The following is a 6,147-nucleotide window of genomic DNA, read 5'->3' as shown; positions in this document are numbered from 1 at the left end:
CCCTGTTATCCCTGCTTGAGAGTTACCGATTGCTCTGTTTTTATGTTTTACATCGTTTATGCCATTCTTTGAGCCCCTACGTTAAATGGTGTGAGCATACCCACTTGACTGTTCGACTGTTTTGTGTCTGGCTTCAGGATATTTCTGGGACTTAGGGAACAGTATGTTACCTCTCTGAATCTCAGGATTTACTCATCTGAAAAGTGGAAATAGCATCTGCCTCATAGGATTGTTAGGATTACGCAACACACTAAAAAGAGGCTAAAGCACTCAATGATTCTCTATTAATGGAATGACCTCTGTTCATTAGACATACTTCCACCTCTACCCATCATTCATCCATTCATTCTACAAATATTTATTGATTGCCTATTATGAGCCAGATACTAAACGTTATTGGTGATTCAACAGTGACCAGCCCTACCAATTTGTTTCATCAACTCATAAAAAACTCTCAGATTTCTCTTCTCTTTCTGCCCCCCACTGCCAATATCCTTATTTGATATTTTTCATTTCCTCTAAATTATTTTTCCACAGACATATTTAAGAGAAACAGCCTATGGGAGAGCCATCTAAAATTTAATAACTCCCATCATGCACAAGATAGAAAATTCTTCATGGCTTAGCCTCTGTCCTCCTAAATCGCACTTTCTTCTATTGTAATATTTATCAATAAGACACAGAGCCTGCAACCCTTTGCATTCACTGTTCCTTGTTTACTGTTCCTTTTGGCACAACCCTCCTCACTGCCTTGTCAATTTGAGTGATATATCAGAATCCTGTTTTTATCTAACCTTTACGATTCTGTTTTATATTAAATCTGTTTTACATGATCTTCCTGAAACACATCCCAGAGAATGAATCATTCCTTTTTTGTGCCTCTTCACATCATACATACTTCTGTTACCACAATGAAGTTCCTCAATCTGTTGTGACCTTTTTGCTTATGTTGGTCTCTGTTACAGAACATCTGTAAGACTAAGACCTTGACTTATAAACCTTTATACTCTCAAATATATTCCTAAAACAATCACTATTGTAAATTAACATTCACTTTCTCCTTGGGTCAAGCTAAGTTGGTTCAAGGCCCAAGGCCTTGTAATTGTTGTTCTGTTTTCTAGAACATTGTTCCTCCAGGTGTTCATGTGCTTCTTGTCTCAGGTTGTAGCTGGTATCATCAGATCAAAGAGATACTACCTGATTACCCAATTTTTATTTATTTATTTTTGACTACCCAATTTGTAAAACAGCACCCAAGGCACTCTCCATGTTACTTCATTATTGTTTTCATAGCACTTATCATGACAGTTGTATGTTTATTTTCTCACCTCACTCACTAACAGAAGATCCATGAGAACAGGAGCCTGTCTGGCATCCAAATGATTGGCACATTGTAGTAGTTAAAGAATTTGTTGAATTGATTTTTACAAGAAGCAAAAATGAGAAAATATAATGAGTGAACTTCATGCTAAAGCAAAATCAATGATTCCTTTGCTTACTGAGTAGGTTACGATTCCAGAATCTGGTTTTATCATACTCTGTAATTCACTTAGCCAGGCCTAAAACACAGCACATGGTAGGTATGCCACATATTTCTCAGCAAACAGGTCAATTAATGAATTGCATTTCTACCAATGAAAAGGTATGTAATGTGCTCTTTCTGTGGGAATAAATAAGATTATAAACATTAAAGTTAAGCTCATTTTCTATGCTGGCATTTAGAGAGTTATTGAGTACACTGGTAATTTGGGTAATAGAACAATCAAAGATTTCAAACATCCACTGAGTAAGATCCAAAGTCTTACTGAACATCGATTCACATTTGGCAGAAAGAGTCTACAATATTTAGAAGCCAATTCAAACTGTTGGTGCTTTCATATTGAACTCTGTAATCACCAGAAATCTATCTACCTGGATTAAGTGAAATCAATTTGCTTTCAGAATACCTCCAGTGAGTTAAGATCTAATGAAATGTCACCATAAGAAATGTTCACTTATTAGACATAACTTTAAAAAATTAATTTTAAAGGAATTATTTCAGGTACATGATTCATATAAATGAAACCCATTTAATAATTTCCTCCTGGATTTCAGCATCAAGAAAGTTTGTCTTTGCAGATGAACTCTTGAACTCTTATCGTAATTACTATTCAGCATATTTCCACTTAGGCTCCATGAAGGTAGAGACTAATTTGTTTACCATAGACTATCAAGTGTTCAATACATATTTATTGCTCAAAATTTAATATCACAGAAGCCAAGGAAAGAGAATGTTACAAGAAAGAAGGAATGGTCAGTCACATCTAATGGTCATAAGAACTGAGCACTATCTGTTAAAATAGCATTAAAGTTATTTACAACTTTTACTAAAGTAGTATCATTAAAATTTAGATTAGAATGGAATGAGAAAAGAGTGATGGGAATAGTGTAGAGGAAAGTGTACACTGCGCCTCTACGACACTGTTTGATGAAAGGAAAGCAGCGTGGTAGCTAAAGGGAAAATAATGAATGAATAATGGCTAGATTTGCTTTGTTTTGTTTTTTCTTTTGTTTTGCATAGATGATCTGGGGTGCAGGCCAGAGGTGTGGGTGGGGGATTCACCAGAGACAGTATGGGGAGCAGAACAGGCAGATCTATTGAAATACACTGCTAAGGGGAGCAGAGGGCAAGACAGGAGAGCTCTGCTGCGCCATATGTGGGTTAGCTCAATGACCTGGATTGAATTCAGGCTGTAGTGGTGATAATACTGCAAATTAACCCCTAGGCTACCAGGGAGGCCCCTGGTTTTATTTTTTAATACCATACACTTTAATTTTCACAAGGGAGCAACCAGGAAATAGAATAGTTAAATATACAGGAGCAAGAAGGGATAATTAATAGCATAAGACAGATTTACCAAGTGGCATTCTGTGAATGTGCTGTAGGTATGCCACAAACTATTGATCCAGTCAGCCTTTAGGATGAGCTATGGGAAGAGCCTGCACAACCTACTTAGAGTTCTTTTAAGGGTAGCTGCTAGGAATGAAAGTTTAATGGTATGCCCAAGTACTCTACAGATGATGAAAACAATGGGCAACATTCAGGTCTTCGCAAGCACAAATGTCAGAAAATCCAGCAGAAGGGAGACCATTGCCCATCATTGATAAGGAGGTGGAGGAACTAATAGAGACATTTATGTTCTAGATGGCCAGGGGGCATGGGAGACCTCCCATGGTAGAGACACAAAGAGAGAGGCAGGGGCCCCTCAAGGGTGCAGTTCCAAAGAGTAGCCAGGTAGAGCAGCCCCAAATCTATTTTCACGTTAACTGGATATGCCGTTTATTGTTGATATGTCCTTTTTGTGGTGTCCAGGACAGCTGCAACGAGAATGCCAGAACAGGGGCCTCCCTGGTGGCGCAAGGGGTTAAGCCTCAGCACTACAAAGCAATGCACAGCCACTGCAGCATGAGTTTGATCCCCGGCCAGGGAGCCAACCCACATGGCACAGGAGACTTCTCCTGTCTCACCCACTGCTCCCCTCAGGAGTGTATTTCAGTAGATCTGCCTGTTTTGTTCCCCACTCTGTCTCTGGTGAATCCTCTCACTCCCCCACACCTCTGGCCTGTACCCCAGTTCTTGTGTGCATAAATAAATAAATCTTTTAAAAAATAAATGAATGGATGTATTTTTAAAAGATTTATTTATTTATGCATACAAGAACTGGGGTACAGGCCAGAGGTGAGGGGGGTGAGAGGATTCACCAGAGACAGAGTAGGGAGCAGAACAGTTAGGTTGACTGAAATATACTGCTGAGGGGAGCAGCAGGCAAGACAGGAGAGGTCTTTTGTGCCATGTGGGTCAGCTCCCTGGCTGGGATTGAACTCCAGTGGCTGTCAATAGCTTCATAGTCCTGAGACTTAATCCCTTGTGCCACCAGGGAGGCCCAATGAATGTATTTTTTAAAAGTCTCTTAAAAAACAGAATTCGATCATCATTAAAAAGTTGTGGTCAGGGCCTCCCTGGTGGCGCAGCGGTTGAGCGCTGGGTTGCGAAGCTGCCTGCAGCCTCTGCGGCGCCAGTTCGATCCCCCGCTGCTCCCCGGCCACAGGAGGAGGGTCCCACATGGCGCCCAGACCTCTCCTGCCGCCCGCTGCTCCCCTCAGCAGTGTACTTCGGTCCTTCTGCCTGCTCTGCTCCCCGCTCTGGCTCTGGTGAATTCTCTCACCCTCCCGCGCTTCGGACTGTACCCAGTGCTTGTATAAATAAATAAAAACAAATAAATCTTTAAAAAAAAAAAAAAAAAAGTTGTGGTCAGATATTTAAAAAATGTCTTTGTTAAACTTGGGCATTTAAACCTAATATTTGAAAGTCTTATTTAGAGAAACAAGCTCAAATTTAAAAATATATTATTTGGAATTGCTATACATTTTTATATTTATTTCCAAAAAAGTCAATATATATTTCATTCTCTTCACTTGTACTTTGTATTTTATTTGTATCACAATTACACTATAAGTAAATATATACCTTTACATATAAATAGATGTGTATATGCATTTTTAAAATTTTTTTAAAGATTTATTTATTCATGCATACAAGAACCAGGGTACAGGCCAGATGTGTGGGAGGGTGAAAGGATTCACCAGAGAGAGAGTGGGGAACAATACAGGCAGATCTACTGAAATACACTGCTGAGGGGAGCAGCAGGCGAGCCAGGAGAGGTCTGCTGGGCCACGTGGGTATCTCCCCAGCCATCCAGTATGGAACCCGTGCTGCAGAGGCTGCGGACAGCTTCACAACGCTGTGCTCAACCGCCTGCACCACCAGGGAGGCCCATGCATATTTGTCTTATGTAGATGACTCAATCCCCTCTAGTTTATTCTAGTAAACTGCACGAATATTGTCATTTTTCTGTGTTTGCCATGATGTAAAAATGGTTTATACATACTCACATAGAAATTCTGAGCAGAAAGACAGCTGGTAAAATGGAAACCATTGTAAATGGAAGAATCATTGTAAACGAGAGGACTGACCCATCTTTTTATCGGAATTAATGAGGTAATGAAAGGCTCAAATTTCATGCTAGTTCATGTATTTGTGATAGGAAGGGAGTTGAGGATATTGGCAAGAGTGTGGTTGAACTGATGAGCAATGAATTTCAACTCGGGTAGGGAAATAGTGAAAACAACTAGATAGGGATATTTTTTTTTTTTTTTAATAGAGGCATGTTTTATTTATTTATTTATTTATTTATTTATTCATTTGTTTGTTTTGTTTATACATGCACTGGGTACAGTCAGAAGCGCGGGAGGGTGAGAGAATTCACCAGAGCCAGAGCGGGGAGCAGAGCAGGCAGAAGGACCGAAGTACACTGCTGAGGGGAGCAGCGGGCGGCAGGAGAGGTCTGCGCGCCATGTGGGACCCTCCTCCGGTGGCTGGGGAGCAGCCGGGGATCGAACCGGCGCTGCAGAGGCTGCTGGTAGCTTCGCAACCCAGCGCTCAACCGCTGCGCCACCGGGGAGGCCCTAGATAGGGATATTTAGGGGCATCAAAAACCTGGCAGCCACCAGGATATCAAAGCACAGGTGTATGTGGGGTTATCTGTGTGGGAGAACAAGAAGAATATGATATTGACCAGATGGTGGAATATAAATATATTTTGTTATACAACACTACTACCAAAGTCTTTGCAATCACTAAACAAAGGTGATAGGAAATGAAAGGGCGGTTGACAGCCAGAGTTTAGGGTTGCTAGGGCTTCTGAGCTGCAGGTTAATTTCACAGTTTGATTTCCTTTTAGCCATTAGAGTAGGAATTTGAGGATTTTACAAGAGTTGGAACAGTGCTACTTGAAAATGGAAGGAGGTAACTGGGAGATTGCTGTCACATTGTCAGAAACAAATTTAGTTCACAAACCTCAGGAGTAAAGTCTAAGTTTATTCACATATAAGGTTTCTATTCACTATAGTTTTCAGACTTTTGTCCAAGTGCAGCATTTCTTGAATGCCCTTCAAAAAACAGTCTTCCCCGGGGACATGACTTCACTGGCAGAGTTGGCACTTGGCTCCAAATATGCATCATTTTAGGCAAATTAAGTTTAAAGAAAATTTACCCCAGCTCTTCCTGCAAGCATATTGCCATTTCTGAGTCTCTCCTATGGAGAAATC

This window comes from Talpa occidentalis, unplaced genomic scaffold, assembly GCF_014898055.3.
Source record: "Talpa occidentalis isolate TD23 unplaced genomic scaffold, MPIMG_talOcc4v2.1 talOcc4.6, whole genome shotgun sequence".
NCBI lineage: Eukaryota > Metazoa > Chordata > Mammalia > Eulipotyphla > Talpidae > Talpa > Talpa occidentalis.
The sequence above is the reverse complement of the archived record's forward strand: the minus strand, read 5'-3'. Positions refer to the sequence as shown.